This window comes from Pongo pygmaeus, chromosome 1 (assembly GCF_028885625.2).
Source record: "Pongo pygmaeus isolate AG05252 chromosome 1, NHGRI_mPonPyg2-v2.0_pri, whole genome shotgun sequence".
Lineage (NCBI taxonomy): Eukaryota > Metazoa > Chordata > Mammalia > Primates > Hominidae > Pongo > Pongo pygmaeus.
The window spans coordinates 70,299,655-70,315,734 of record NC_072373.2 but is presented as its reverse complement, the minus strand read 5'-3'; the positions used below and the strand labels follow the sequence as shown (position 1 = coordinate 70,315,734).

The 16,080-nt window shown below is 46.2% G+C and overlaps 1 protein-coding gene, 1 long non-coding RNA gene, 1 other non-coding gene and 1 pseudogene across 10 annotated transcripts in view; 3 read left to right on the top strand and 1 right to left on the bottom strand.

Annotated features, from left to right (window-relative positions):
• Window positions 1-25: 25 nt before the first annotated feature.
• LOC129022923 (U5 spliceosomal RNA) lies at window positions 26-143 on the top strand. The gene has a single exon (XR_008496602.1). It is a non-coding gene; the product is annotated as a U5 spliceosomal RNA (small nuclear RNA).
• A 661-nt stretch (window positions 144-804) lies between these two features.
• On the bottom strand, window positions 805-15,518 carry LOC129016946 (uncharacterized). The gene is made up of 4 exons (XR_008494983.1): window positions 15,373-15,518; window positions 14,506-14,789; window positions 3,028-3,163; window positions 805-950 (listed from the first exon to the last, which is right to left on the bottom strand). It is a non-coding gene; the product is annotated as an uncharacterized LOC129016946 (long non-coding RNA).
• LOC129016893 (arf-GAP with GTPase, ANK repeat and PH domain-containing protein 1-like) lies at window positions 10,471-12,936 on the top strand (annotated as a pseudogene).
• TDRD5 (tudor domain containing 5) overlaps window positions 15,392-16,080 on the top strand; it is a 96,419-nt gene continuing 95,730 nt past the window's right edge. For 3 of the 8 annotated variants that reach the window (XM_054456593.1, XM_054456461.1, XM_054456295.1), the window contains exon 1: window positions 15,392-15,868. The gene's annotated coding sequence lies outside the window, so the exon portion shown is untranslated. Of the gene's footprint in view, window positions 15,903-16,080 lie in introns of all 8 variants that reach the window. The other 5 variants (XM_054456198.1, XM_054456106.1, XM_054456379.1 and 2 more) reach the window with 5 other exon arrangements.

The following is a 16,080-nucleotide window of genomic DNA, read 5'->3' as shown; positions in this document are numbered from 1 at the left end:
TGACGGAGATACAGAAGCTCATCGCAAGCTCTGGTTTCTCTTCACAACGAATACATCTTTTGCCTTTTACTGCAGATTTCCGTGGAGAGGAACAGTTGTTAGTAACCTTTTTTGTTTGTTTTTAGGTCCTGCTTGGGCAGGGCCAAGTAAAAAAGGAAAAAGAAAAAAAAACCACAAAAGGTCATCGAATTAGGGTGACTTTAAGGTAAAATCAGAAATTTCGCCTCAACCCCCAACTTTCCTTCTTGGAGTCGTCTCAAGGATGCCTTTCTCTCCCCGCTACGTATTTCTTATTTTATATCCTGGCCCTAGTTGTTCTACATATGCATTAACCCATAATGATGTTGGCTGATTCCTCCTGGGAGTATTTACATTTTAAAGGGGATAAAAGAAAACTCTCTTTGCGATGTGTTTCGTCTCTGTTATTATTTAGGGTCTTTATGAATGCTTACGCCTGATGTTGATGATGCAATCTTCTTGAAGAATCATAGGCAAGAAGGGGTCTGGTCTAACGTCTGTTTTTAGGAAGGGACACTTTGTCCCGTGCTTCCATGATGAAAGCAGGAGTTGGGCTTTTTCAGGGTTCATTGGCCAGGCTGGATCTAGCAACGAACTGGGGAGCTGCCTCACCCTCTTCTGAGGGACTTGAAACATTGAATAGGTTTATTTCTCTTTCACTTTCTGTTAATAATTTGTTTCTTACTGAAAGGGAGGTTGCTCAAGGTAACCCATCACCCAAGATTTATGATACTACTCAGATAGTTCAGATCACATGATGGCAGAAATAATACTCACTGATTTTTTAAATTTTTTAAATATTTATTGAATTCATACAGCAATAGCTTTTTTTCTCTCCCAAAACCTTATTAAAGACCGAGGACTTGAAGTAACTGAAGTGAGTCTGGAAAAACCATTCCACTACTTTCTTCTATATGTTCCAGGTTAGGCCACTGGGAGTAAAGTAAATAAAAGATGAGCAATCCAGTCATTTAAATAGATTTTTTACTGTCTAAACCTGCTCATTGCATGGGCTAAGGAGGACAAATATTTCCTTGCAAGGACCTGCCTCAGTTGATAGTTTCTGCCTACAACACTACAGTGAGAAAAATTCCAAAGCTGCGTTTGGCTCAAAGAGAGAAATGTATCATGATTATTTCATATTCCCCCAAATTAACATTTGGTATTAAACACAGCTAGCATCTTTATCATCCTGTAGAGATTTCCCTGTTAGAAAAAGTGAGAAACTATTTGTAGCATTTATTGGTGTTTTTCCTCAGTCTGGTCCTGTTATAAATTAATTTCATCCGCATTCCTAGCTAGACTCTTATACTAAAATTGCACCTGTTTTTTACTCCAAGAATGGAGCAGGATATCTGGTCAAATGATATTCCCCAAACTGTACTGTCTTTCAATAAGAGAGAAATTCCTTGTAGGAGAAAAACCAATGAGAAAAGTCCCTACTGGGTGTTGGAGCCCACGTTGAGCACTTGTTCTCGGTCACCTTTGCTCAGTTTCCTTGGCTTCTTTGATCACTGACAAGTTACATAATCATTCCTTCATTTTCTATATCTATACATAACAGCAATATAAGCAGCTGCTTATAACACAAGTCTGCTGGGATTATGAGTGACAATGACAAAATCAGAGAAGCTGCATACCATTCCATGATAAAAAGGTCAATGCAGCATGGCTGGAAGGTGGAGGAGTTGGGGAAGGGAGTGCTGAGTTAGCAGCTAAGTCCAGCTGGCTGTCCTCATCTACTTTTACAGGGATGCTGCTGTTTTCTTTTAGATTCCTTTTTAATTGAAAGTGTTGCTCATCCCTTTGCTGAAAATATGATATGCACACATTCTGAAACTCTCAATACTTTACTCCTTGTTTGGATTTGTTAAGAAACTGACATCTGTGGGAACTGGGTTACTAGAAGAAAGGGAGGATCAATTAAAGCTGTTTACTTTTGAGTTTATGTTTCCAAGATGAAAGATTATGAAAGTGCAAGGCTTTCTAAAGTATTACACTTATTCCCAGTTAGTGTTTTGAAGTATTGTATCCATATGAATAAGTGAATGCATGAATAGTGATTCATTTGGATTATTTAATGGAAAGGCTGGAATTGATTGGCACTACGTGATGTTACAAATCCTGTTGTTTTAGAGCTGGAAACTATAAGGACTTACTAAATTTGACTTTCTCAATTTGTAGGTGGCAGAGAGACTAAATAGGAGGGCACAATAGTGGTCTAGGAAAGTGATGCAACTGAGAGCCTGATCTGCAGCTTTGGCAGTGGGGATGACTTGGATTCAGGAAATATTTCTGAGGGAGAAAATAAAAATAATTTGGTAGTGTCATGGGGTTATGGAGTGGGGACTATGAAGGGATAGAGGACTTGAGAAAGATGGAGAGTTCAACCTTAGCGGGCTTAGCAGCTGATCAGAAGTTGCAGCTGCTTTGGTTGATCCACATCCCCTAACTGTTCTGACCCCAGGCATCTTATGTTCCTACCCTCTTTGCTTTGAAATGCAGGTGTTGGCCTGTTAGGTGCAGGGACGAGATGAGACTTATTTAACTTCTGTCTCATTAATTCACTCCATAGATACTTAGTGAGCATCTACTACATGTATTGCACTGCTCACCCCTGAGGATTTAAAGGTAAGACATGGTGCATGCCCTTGAGGAGCATATAGTATAACAGGGAGAGACAGATGTGTAAACAGACAAGTGTGATAAAGTGTTGTACATCCAGGTTTTTCAACCTCAGCGCTACTGACATTTTGGACTGGATGATTCTTTGTTGTGAAGGGCTGTCTTGTACATTGTAACAGCATCATTAGCATCACAGCATCGTTAGCAGAATCCCTGGCCTCTACCAGATGCCTGTGGCACTTCATCCCTAGTTGTGGTGACCAAAATTATCTTCAGATATTGCCAAGTGTTTTCCCCATGGCATCAAACAAAATTGCTCCTGGTTGAGAACCACTGATCTATATGGTACTGTGAGAACACAAAGAAGGGAGTGAGTAACATTACCTGAGTGGAGACAGAGGGGATCCAGTTTGGGCCATACTGGGATGAGTAGGTGATCCTCAGGCGGACTTTGAGAGCTGGGCCTTCCAGCCAGAGGAAACAGTACAAAAGATAGCAGGTCAATCAGTGGCTTGACAAACTGTCAAAAGAGGAGGCCGGAGAGCTAAGCAGCCCAAGAAATGAAAAGCCTTTTATACCATATAAGAGAACTTATATTTTATCTTATTGCCAAAAGAAGCTATTGAAACATTGTAAGCAAGGAAAATGGTAAGATTTGCAATTGAGAAGAGTCACTTTATGGACAAAGTGGAAGGTGAATTGAAATGGGAAGAGGATGGGCCTGGCATGGTGGCTCACGCCTGTAATTCCAGCACTTTGGGAGGCCAAGGTGGGCAGATCACGAGATCAGGAGATCGAGACCATCCTGGCTAACACGGTGAAACCCCATCTCTACTAAAAATAAAAAAATAAAAAAATAAAAAAATTAGCCGGGCGTGGTAGCGGGCACCTGTAGTTCCAGCTACTCGGGAGGCTGAGGCAGGAGAATGGTGTGAATCCGGGAGGTGGAGCTTGCCGTGAGCTGAGATCACGCCACTGCACTCCAGCCTGGGTGACAGAGCGAGACTCTGTCTCAAAAAAAAAAAAGAAAAAGAAATGGGAAGAGGATGGAGGCAGAGAGACCAGTGGGGAGACTCTTGCAACAGTCCAGGTGAGAGGGAGGATAGGAGTTATGTTTACAGGGAAAAGTGATAACTCTCAGGACTCTAATCAAAGTGATTGGTGAATGGGGTTGACATCCAACTGAGGGAATACAAAAAAGGAAACAGATTTTGTGTAAAGGTGGGTGGGCCAAGTTCAGCTTCAGAGGTATTGAGCTAGAAGTGTCTGCAGGTTATCTGTCTAGAAATGTACAGTGGACAATGAAATATTTAGGTTTAAAGTTCAGGAGGGATTATGTTTCTGAAGCCAAGATCCTGACTCTTTCACTAGCTGCTGACTGTGGCTCCAGCATCCTGTGCTGGATTTTCAAAAGAAAAATACGGAAGAGGAAACAGCACATGGCAAAGTGATCCTGGCCAGCGATGGTTTCAATATACTTTATCATCTTTCTGGTTTTTTTTCACTAAAGATACATTGCTGGGCTGGGCGCAGTGGCTCACGCCTGTAATCCCAGCACTTTGGGAGGCTGAAGCGGGTGGATCACGAGGTCAGGAGTTCAAGACCAGCCTGGCCAAGATGGTGAAACCCGTCTCTACTAAAAATACAAAAAATTAGCCAGGCATGGTGGCAGGTGCCTGTAATCCCAGCTACTTAGCAGGCTGAGGCAGAGAATTGCTTGAACCCGGGAGGCAAAGGTTGCAGTGAGCCAAGATTGCGCCACTGCACTCCAGCCTAGGTGACAGAGCAAGACTCCGTCTCAATAAAAAACCAAAAAGATACATTTCCTATTTCTGGTGGCTTGTGTGACCCTGAGGACTCTATTTTGTCCCTTTATAGTTCAGTGTTATGGAAGAGGTATGGCAGGGAGGGATGGGGTGGAGAGGGAAGAGGGGACAGACAGGGAGAGAGAGAGGGTGATCCTAGCACAGTGCATCCAGTCTTTTCCCATTAAAGGACAGAAAATGATACTATTTGAATAGCATACTGGGGCAACTTGAGGGGATTTGAGGGTATCTGTATAGGGCTTGGTGAAAAAATTAATTTTTGATATATAATCATTGTTTTAAAAAGTGTTAGGGATTCAATATCAGTAAACTAAATTTGTATACAAATATTTTAAATTTTTAAAATAGAATCTTGAGTTTGCTTCCACAGATATAAATTTCATGTTTGAAATGACTACATAAAATTCTTAATCAAAATTTTTTAAATGATGAACTCTAAATTTGTGTTACCATGAATGAGAAATGTGTTCACACAATTTTAAAAGCTTTAAAAATCATTTTTACAATCACTTAAAAATTTACAACAGTTGAACTTAAAGAATCTAATTTCTGTCATCAACAAATGTAATTTTGATATTTCTTGTGATAATGTGAATGGGTTTCAAATCTAATCAACTTTTTCTTTAAACTTATTTCAAAATGGCCAGGTGCGGTGGCTCATGCCCGTAATCCTAGCACTTTGGGAGGCCGAGGTGGGCGGATCAGGAGGTCAGGAGATCAAGATCATCCTGGCTAACATGGTGACACCCTGTCTCTACTAAAAATACAAAAAAATTAGCCAGGCATGGTGGCACGCACCTGTAGTCTCAGCTACTTGGGAGGCTGAGGCAGGAGAATGGCTTGAACCCAGGAGGTGGAGGTTGCAGTGAGCTGCGATTGCGCCACTGCACTCCAGCCTGGGTGACAGAGTGAGAATCTGTCTCAAAAATAAATAAATAAATTTATAAAAATAAATGTATTTCAAATAATAATGAGGCTGGGCACAGTGGTTCATGCCTGTAATCCCAGCACTTTGGGAAGCCAAGGCAAGAGGATCTCTTTAGCCCAGGAGTTTGAGACCAGCCTGGGCAACCTAGAGAGACCTCTGTCTCTATTTATAACTGAATGAATTGAATGAACGAGTGAGTGAAAGAATGGATGAATGAATGGGAAAGGGAAAGGAAAGGAAAAGAAAGGAAAGGAAAGAAGCTCTAGGGAGCCCAACACATGCATTATGAAGAGCTGTCATGGTGCAGCTAGAGTAGCTTCTCCATCTGTCTCGCTCTGTGCTGTGCAGTCTCCATGTGCAAGGGACCATAAACTTCACCTGGAAGGAGGGCGGAAGCAGGTCCTTGACAGCGCTTAGCTTCTTGCAGCAGATCAATGGATGGCTTTTACCATGCCATCTGGAGGCCTGTGGCATGCCAGCTGATCCCACTTGGTTGCCTTCTGAAAAGTCTGGGTGTACGCTACTTTGGTCCGGAGGTTCCCAGCATCTCTCTAACCTCCAACCCTAAATCTATCCGTATGGGCTGAGAAAATTAGTAGTAGACTGCACACCTGTAATCTATTTGGGGCAACAGAGGTGGGAAACTCCTCTACAGCATGCATCAGAATCACTTGGAGGGCCTGTTAAGGCGTAGATTGCTGGACTCATCCCCCTACCCCTACTTTCTGATTCAGCAGGTCGAATGAGGCCTGATAATGTGCATTTCTAGCCAGTTCCCAGGTGATGCTGTTGGTCTGGAACCACACTTTGAGAGCCAGTATGTTACAGGTTAAACAAAAGTGTTTTCTAAATACTCCATTTACAGCAGCCCCATTCTCACTGTCTTATCCTGGTTTATTTTTTGTAAGATCCTTTATCATTACTTGACATCATATATTTTATCTGCTTAATGCTTGTCTTTGGTAATGTCCAGAAAAACAGAAACTTTGTTTTGCTTACTGTTATAGTCCCATCTCTTAGGACAGTACTTGGCACACAGTAGGAGCTAAAAGATATTTGTTGCTTGAGTGAACATGCTGTTTGGAAAGCATTAGCCAAAGCTGAAACTATGAGAATGAGAAAGCTGACCTAGGAAGAGGGGGATGGATAAAAAGGTGAAGAGCCAGCTGGGCGTGGTGGCTCATGCCTGTAATCCCAGCACTTTGGGAGGCTGAGGCGGGCAGATCACCTGAGGTCAGGAGTTCGAGACCAGCCTCGCCAACATGGTGAAACCCCGTCTCTACTAAAAATACAAAAATGAGCAGGGCGTGGTGGCAGGCTCCTGTAATCTCAGCTACTCGGGAGGCTGAGGCAAGAGAATCACTTGAACCCTGGAGGCAGAGGTTGCAGTGAGCCAAGATAGCGCCATTGCACTCCAGCCTGGGGGACAAGAGCGAGACTTGCTCTCAAAAAAAAAAAAAAAAAAAAAGCAAAGAGCCAAGGACAGACCCTGTATTAAATGTACATGGGCAATAACAGAATAACAAAAGGAGGAAATAGAGCAGAATGCTAGGAGCCAAGCCCAGTGCAACAGCATCATAGAAACCCACAGAGGAGAGATTTTCAGAAAGGGAGGAGACACCAACAGTAAACAGCAGAGATCATGTAAGATGAAAAGTCTGTAAAACTTGTCAATTAGTAAGTTTGCCATTGATAATTTTGGTAAAAGAAAGATGTCCTGAGTAGCAGGCTGATTGCTATGGACTGAGTAGTGAATGGTAGATGAAAGGGTGGGGAAAAACTGAGTGTAGACTGTTTAAGGATTTGGCCACAAAGGAAAGGCTGGAGTGGGAGGTAGTTCAAGAGAAAGTGTTTATTTCTCCTTCCTGCTGTCTTTCTCCTCTGTCTGTGTTATGTGTATGTAAGATCAGAGCATAATTTTATGCTATAGGAAAGTAGTCTGTGAAGAGGTACTGAATATGTGTAACAGTAACCAAAGGGTAAGGTCATGATCCTAGAGGAGCTGGGGGGGATAAAATCAAGAGTAGGATGGATGACCCCCTCACCGACCGAGACCAGAAGGAAAGACATGATGGGGACTAGTTTAGAGCGCTGGGCTCAAAGTTGAGGGGGTTCATGTATGAGAGCCTCCATTTGCTCTGGGTGGTTTGGAGCAAAGTCATCTAGTGGTAGAGCAGGAGTAGGGTAAGAAATGTAGAGCAATGGCAAAGGCCTGGAGTCACTGCTGCAGGAAATAGACTTGAACAATGGCATCCGATGGGCCCAAATTGGGTCTCTCTCTCTCTCTCTCTCTCTATCTCGGCTATTTTCTAGGGCAGGAATGCTGGAAGGGGCAGCTGCAAATTAAAATACACTCCCACAGGCAAGCAAGGATGGGAGGCAGTCATGTAGAGGGCATTAATTACCAGAAGAACAGTGGGCTCCAGTCATCATAATAGGCAGCAGGGTGGAAAACACATTGGTCTGACCCAGGAGCTCTCTGGGTATGGTTAAGTAATTCTAGGAACCCAAGGAATGAACTCAACAAATAACCCATTAAGTCTTTTTGGTTTGTATAACAAAAACAAATCCAGGCCGGGCAGTGACTCATGCCTATAATCCCAGGGTTTTGGGAGGCCAAGGTGGGAGCATTCTTCAGTCCAGGAGTTTGAGACTAGCATCGGCAACATAGCAAGACCCCTACCTACCCCTCCAAAAAAAAGTAAAAAAAAAAAAAAAAAAAAAAAATTAGCTAAGTATGGTGGAGCATGCATGACTAGCTACTCAAGAGGCTGAGGAGGGAGGACTGCTTGAGCCCAGGTGTTCAGGTCTTCAGTGAGCTATGATCATGCCACTGCATTCCGGCCTGGGCAACAGAGTGAGATCCTGTCTCTAAAAAAAAACCAAAAAACAACCCACAAAATACAGCTTTACGTCTGGGGAACAGAGACCTCTCCTGAGCAAGAGAGATACAACTTGTCACCCCATTACCAGCACTAAATCAGATCCCAGATCCACAGCCTTTTGAGCATAGCCCAAATATTCTTGAATAAGGATGCTGTGGAAATATTGTACCTAAGACTGCATGCAAACTTTCATCTCCCCAAAGAGTTTGTGCTCCCTTATAGATAATTGCTCTGGAGAAAAAGAAATACCCAAACTTTTTAGTGACTATCATATGCAAATCCCAAACTAACACTAATTTCTGGGACCCAAAATGTTGCTGTTTGCCATCAACATTTTGAGCTTACAGAGGTTGGGTGACAAATGAACTGAATTCTGGCCCAGGTTCACCTTTGGGCAGGGCTAGTGGGACTGTGAATTCATCCTGTGGTCAAGGGCCCTAGTTGCCAAGTGAATAGCTGGAATAGGTAACCTTAGCAACTGGCAGAATTCCTACATTGGTACACTCACCCATGGTGTAAGGGCTATTCCGGTAGGAAGTACCAAGTGGGGTGCCAAAACAGTACATCAAAAGCAATGCCCCATTCCTGGAGAATTGCAGAGATAAGTGTTACCATCAAAGGAGAGAAAGATGCTACTGTGATGGTTCCCACCTCATTCCCATTCACTTCACAGATCAACTGCCACAGATGACTGATAGGTCTTGGTTACTGCAAATCCAATCAAGTGGGGACTCTAAGGGTAGCTACTGTTCCCCAATGGAGTCTTTCTAATGAAGCAACTTCACACAGCCTCTGACACTTGCTTTGCAGTTATCGATCTGGGATTTAGGTCCAGAATATCTTTATAAAAACTCTCTGTTTTTCATATTATGCACCAATAACTTTTTGATTCAATAATATATTTTATGTTTTATTGCCTATCATTCTTTCATATATTCTGGTTCACATCTGTATATCAGTTTCTTCACTTTAAAAATGGGCATCATAATTGTACCTTTTTCAGAGTTATTGGGAAGAAAATGAGATAATCTGTGTAGAGCGCACATAGTATGTGCTCAATGTCTGTTGCCTCATCTGTTGGGGATGAGAATCTGGGACATCTTTTTTGTAATTCGTTGTTCATTTTGCAGGAGTCATTTTCAAGTCATTCAATGAGATGGTAAACTTTCTGAATCCTTTCATGTCTGAGAATGTTTTTATTTTCCTCTCACTTTACTGTTGGTTAGCCTAAAGGATTCCAGAGTTAGCTCTGAAGGTATTGCCATTGAGAAATTCAAGGGCAAACTAATTTCCATTGTTTTATAGATAACATTTCCATATAAAACTCTCTTGATTCTCTTTCTCCTAGAGTTTACCTAAGACAGGATCTTTTTTCATTAATTATTTTAAGAACTCTTAAGTGGGCCCTTTTAATAAGATGTGTTTTGGTGCAAATTTGGGACATTTTCTTCTTTTTAACTCCCCAACCCTCACCATCATTCTTGCTGGTTTTTGTTTATACAGCTTTTGTCATTCAAATGTTGCAATGTTTAGATCCATTTTCTATGTCTTATAATTTTCCTTTTTGTTAATTTGCTATTCAGCCCTGCCCATTCTGCTATAAATCAGCCCATAAGTCTTATTTTCAATCTTTCAGGGATTCCTCAATATTCCTTGGCTCATTGATGGAACATTTTGTTCCCTTGGCTTAAAAAAAAAAAAAAAAAAAAAGCATTATGTCATCAGATTTAAGAAAGAAGGCCGCGGCCAGGCGCCCAGAGCGGCGCAGCCACACTGCCCGGGAATCGACCCTCGCCCCCGGCCCTGGCCCTCGGAGCTCAGAGCTCAGCGTTCAGCGGCTGCCAGGGCTTTTAATGGCTTCTCGGGGGAGCGGGGCCTAAGGCTGGAAAGAGGATGCGTCGCAGGAAGGCGCTCTAACGAGCCTCCTCCTGGGCCGGTCACGCCCGCCATGGGGCGCTGCAGATGGGGGTGCGCTTCCCCGGGGTGGCGTGTTGACCTGAGAAGCCGGGGCCTGCTCGCTGGCCGCTGGCTCACCGGCCGCTTGTCCCTGCCATGAATTGAGACCGCCGGCCAGCCCCGCGCCTACTCCGCCCGCGCCTTTCTCGAGCCTTCTTCGCCCGCGGCCGGCGGCCAGGCTTCTGGGGCAGGGGCGGCGGGGGCGGGCGACTCCCGGCCTTGTGCCTGCACCATGAACTACCAGCAGCAGCTGGCCAACTCGGCTGCCATGCTGGCCAAGATCCAGCACTTCGAGTCAGTCCACCCCAACGTCTACTCCATCTACGAGCTGCTGGAGCGCGTGGAGGAGACGGTGCTGCGGAACCAGATCCAGGAGCACGTCATCACCATCGAAGATGCCTTTGTGAACAGCTAGGAATGGACGCTGAGTCGATCTGTCCCGGAGCTCAAAGTGGTGGCAGGTTCAAGAAAGAGATTGTTGTTGATGGACAGAGCTATCTGCTGCTGATTAAATATGAAGGGGATCCTCCGGAGGCACAGTTTGCCATGTCGGTGGATGCAGTTATATTTGTTTTCAGCTTGGAGGATGAAATAAGTTTCCAGACTGTTTACTACAGTGGAATGGCCAACTATCGGAACATGAGTGAGATTCCTCTGGTTCTGGTGGGAACCCAGGATGCCATAAGTTCCACTAACCCGAGGGTCATTGATGATGCCAGGGTAAGGAAGCACTCCAATGACCTGAAGCGGTGCATGTGCTACGAGACATTTGCTATGTATGGGCTGAACGTGGAGAGGGACTTCCAGGAGGTTGCCCAGAAGATTGTTGCCACAAGGAAGAAGCAACAGCTGTCCATAGGACCCTGTAAGTCGCTACCCAGTTCTCCAAGCCATTCCGCCGTCTGTTCTGCACAGGTGTCCGCCATGCACATCAACTAGACAAGTAATGGAGGTAGGAGTTTAAGCAACTATTCCTCCTCCATTCCATCGACTCCTAGCACCAGCCAGAAGGAACTTCAGATGGATGTTCCTCCCACTGCCAACACGCCCACACCTGTTCACAAGCAGTCCAAGCGGGGTCCAACCTGTTCACCTCTCAGAAAGGGAGTGACCCAAAGAGAAGAAAGGCCTAGAGAGTCATTCATACGGCATCGGGAGCAGCCCAGCCATGCCAATTATATAGGGCATGCTGTTGAAGCAGAGTGGCAAATCGTTGAATAAAGAGTGGAAAAAGAAATATGTCACCCTGTGTGACAATGATGTGTGGACCTATCATCCAAGTTTACATGATTACATGCAAAATGTTCATGGTAAGGAGACTGACCTTCTGAGAACCACTATGAAAGTCCCAGGGAAGAGGCTACCCTGAGCCACGTCGGCCTGCGTGCCCATCTCCAGGCCTAAAACCAGTGGCCTATCCAAGCACATGAGGAGTTTACACATCTCACCCAATTCAGGGGATGTCACTAGTGCATCTGGGTCTCAGTTGGCAAGTGGCATCAGCCTGGTCTCCTTCAACAGCCAACCAGATGGCATGCACCAGCGCTCCTACTGTCTCCAGAGCCAACCAGTGGAGTGAGGCTACAGTCATTGCAAACTCGGCCATTAGCAGTGACACGGGGTGGGTGACTCCATATGCTTCAGTCCCAGTAACTCCAGCACCACCAGTCCACCTCCCCTCACACCAACAGAAAGAAGCACTGTAGGCAGAAAACCACCAGCAACTTCAAAGCTGATGGCCTGTCTAGCACTGCTGAAGAACAAGAAAACTTTTGAGTTTATCATTGTGTCCCTCACTGGCCAAACTTGGCACTTTGAAGCCACGACGAATGAGGAGTGGGACACCTGGGTCCAAGGCATTGAGAGCCAGATCCTGGCCATCTTGGCCAGCCTGCAGTCGTGCAAGAGCAGCAAGAACAAGTCCCAGATGATGAACCAGAGTGAGGCCATGGCCCTGCAGTCAACCTGACACACGCACGGGAACTCCCACTGTGTGGACTGCGAGACCCAGAATCCTAACTGGGCCAGTTTGAACTTCGGAGTGCTCATGTGCATCAAGTGCTTAGGGATCCACTGGAATCTTGGCACCCACCTTTCCCATGTCTGATCTCTGGACCTGGATGACTGGCCAGTTGAGCTTATCAAGATGATGTCATCCATTGGGAAAGAGATATTCAACAGCATCTGGGAAGAGAGCAGCCAGGGGTGGACGAAACCCTTAGTAGACTCCACAAGGGAAGAGAAGGAATAATGGATCCATGCCAAGTATGAGTAGAAGCTCTTCCTGGCCCCGCTACCCTGCACGGAGCTGTCCCTGGGCCAGCACCTGCTTCAGGCCACCACAGATGAGGACCTGCGGATGGCCATCTTGCTGCTGGTGCACGGCTCCCGGGACAAGGTGAAAGAAACCTTCGGGGAGGGAGACAGAGACTGCCACACTGCACTGCATCTGGCCTGCCACAAGGGAAATGTGGTCCTGGTGCAGCTCCTGATCTGGTACAGGGTGGACGTCATGGCCCAAGATGCCCACAGGAACACAGTGCTGGCCTACACCTGGCAGGCCTCCAGGCAGGAATGCATCAGTGTGCTGCTGGAGTATGGCTGCCCCGACGAGCACTGAGTGCTCATGGCCATCCCTAACCTGTCCAGGAGAAACAACCGGAACAACAGCAGCGGGAGGGTGCCCACCATCATCTGAGGAACAGCCGTGCCTGCCTGCCCACCAGCCACACCTGGGACACGGCAGCCTTGCAGCATACTCACTTGGAAGTCGCAGCACGTGAGTCCTGTCACATCCCCTCACTCTTCCTGGTGGCCGCCTCCCTCCCACCCACCCACTCTCACCCCACACAAAATTACAAAACCTGGACATCCTCAAGGGGCGAAGAGGTGGCTGGGAGACTGCAGAAGCAGCTCCTTTGCACAAACTCCCCTAAACCACAAGCAGGAGAGAACGACAGGCCTCAGCTCTTTGATGATAGCACACGGCACAGGACCCTTGTCCTGGTGGCACAAGGGACGAGGATGTGAGGGGGAGGGGCAACTTTCCTTAACTGGCAGTTAAGCACATCAGTACTACCAAGCGGAACACTTGAATTCCATCTCTTCTCTGAGGAGCTTGACGGCATAAATCAGAAGCAAGCACAGTTTGTCAGGTTTGAAGCCCTTATGATGGTATGTGTCAAATCAGTTGTAGCTAATCTGTCCATGGAGAATACTGGCTTCATTACACTTGTATAGTTGAGTTCTTCCAGCATTACTGCTGTTTAATAGAAGATGATTATTCATCACCAAGAAGAAAGCATATTAGCCAAGGAGGTAGTTATGCGGCATGCTCCGGTGATCGCCACAATGTGATCGCAATACTCTTAGAAGAATTATATTATCCCAGATATGTTCTTTCAAGCCCTTGGAGCCCTCCTTTCTAAATTCACTATCGTAATTTAGTATCTGTTTAATTTTTCAGTCCAAAGAGAAGAAATCAGTTGCTGAGTAACTTTCTTTTGACTGGGGTCTCCTTGGTGCAAAAACAAAATGGGAAAAATAAAAAACTCAGAAATTCAAAAGGAAATCACAAATTCAGCTAATAACAGCATTTTGAGTATATTTTGTGAACTAAATAAACACACAAAAGGCTATTTTTTCCAACTGTAAGAGACATTTTCTGTCCTTTTGCCAAGGTGGATGTGTTAGTCTCAGGCCCTCCTGGGCCACACTGCCCAACTCACAGGGGCTTCTGCATTATGTATTTAGATAAGATGTGTGAAAATATATTTGAATAAAAGAAGTTCATAAATATGCACTGATTTTTGTACAGACAAATGGCACCTCTCTTAATTTATAAATTGAACTGGATGTGAACTAATAATGTGCAACTAGTTGACATAAGAGGGTCACAAATCATTGTACATGGAAAATATTCCCAGCAGTAAATACTTCCATTAATGTGATCTACAGCTTTTAAAAAGGAGTATCTCAGAATAAGATGGTGGTACAATTTGCTTATTAAAATTGAGAAAAAAAAGACACACTGGAATACATTAGAAAGGGAAAAGAAGGAATGTGATTTCTCCTGATTGAAAGCATGACTTAGATCAGATACAGCTTTTGCTAACCAAGACCAAGGGGCTCTGGCAAGACAGGGTGGTTTTCCGAATGCCAGACCGACGTGCCTTACAAAGGCAGCTGCCGATGGTTCTGTGGCACAGACTGGCTCCTGAGAACCCAGACGACCTTGACCCGGCACCCCCGCCCTCCATGCTAGTACCTCGTCTGATTTCCATCGCCACAGTATCCAGCCACTTGAGACATCAGCTGCCTTCAGTGGTGGCAGTCAAACGTAGTCAGCCAAACCATGGCATCCCTTAGGTTAAAAGAAAACGGGGCAGCTTTGCCCAGAGCCCGTTGGCACTGTTGGGGGGGGGAGGGGGTTGGGGGAGAGAGAAGGGTTGTCATGATGGAAGATGAGGACACTAGTCTCATGTAGCACAGAAACACGAAGTCACACGTGCTGGCAGCCTCCGGGGTGTTCCTTGCTGTTGTATATTAAACCTTACATTTTATAAGAAAAAAAAAAAGAAGGAAGATAAGGTCATTGTGTGTGCTCAAGCCTCTTTGTTGATTCAAATTCTTTGGTTATTTCGGTTTGTCTTGTTTCTTTAATTAGACTGTACATTTTAAGGTACAAGTCTTTATATTATACGATGCCTCCCTATTCTATATCTCTTAAACTACTGTTTTCTGGTTTTCAAGGACTTTATAAATCTGGCTCATTCTACCAAACCAACTATACATCCAAATAAATCTCTAGTGGCACCTAGAATGTTGTCCACTCATTTAAAAAGGTCTCCTAGCCCCACCCATTCCTTCATCAGGGAGCCAGAGTTGCATTTAGCTCTGCAGGGATTCTCAGCCAAGAATCAGAATTGTCTGTGATTTTCTTCAAATAAACCCAGACCTATTGAATGAGAATCTCTGCTTATCAGACCTGTGCACCCTTTTCTCCTCTTAAATTGCCCCACAGGTGATTCTGAGGCCCACGCGACCCGCTTCCCTCCCTGCGTCAGGCCGGGCCCCAGCTCTGGAGGTGGTTGGATTGGTCCAAGTGCTACAGCCCCACCTCGCGTCTTCTCACCGCGTCGGAGGACGTAGGCGCCTGGGATCCTGGAAGGCGGCCAGCCTCTGCAGCCGGGCCCAGCGGCTCCTGAGACTGGGGCGGACCTCACACCTGACCCCGGAGCTGCTAATCCTGCCCAACCGTCCCACCCGCCACGTGCCCTCGGGGCTGGAACGCGGCGCCCGGGGAGAGGCCTGCTGGTCAGGGGGCGCTGGTGCGCAGGCGCGCAGGGCCGCCTTCGCGGCTACCTTCCTGCGCCGCTTCGGAGAGGGCCCCCTAATCTCTACTCGGCCCGCAACAGCAGTGCTGGCGTCAGGGCGCGGTGGGGGCAAGACGGGTGACTGGCAGCAGGGCGGTGCCGGGCCGAGAAGGGCGCCTCACCTGGCGCCTCCCGCCTTCCTTTCCACCTCAGGTTGCAGAGAGCCGCCAGGGCAGGTGGAAGGGCCACGCCCCGCTCCCGCGAGAGTCACCGAGAGACGTTGGGGGTGGGGCAGGGACCCCAACCCTAGACCAGGTAGGGGGCGGGCGAAGATTGGTGGTACCTTCAGGTAAGAGGGAGCGGGGAGCGCCCCCTCGGCTTGGGGTGCTAGAGGTGTGCGGCGGGAGCGCCTTTCCGTGGGGCCCTCGCCCTGCAGGGCGGAGGCGGCATTCGGTTGGCCTCATTTCCTAGTCCTGGTTCCCGAGGAGCCCCTTGAAGGCTTGGGATGGGAAGTTTGCGTTGGAGTC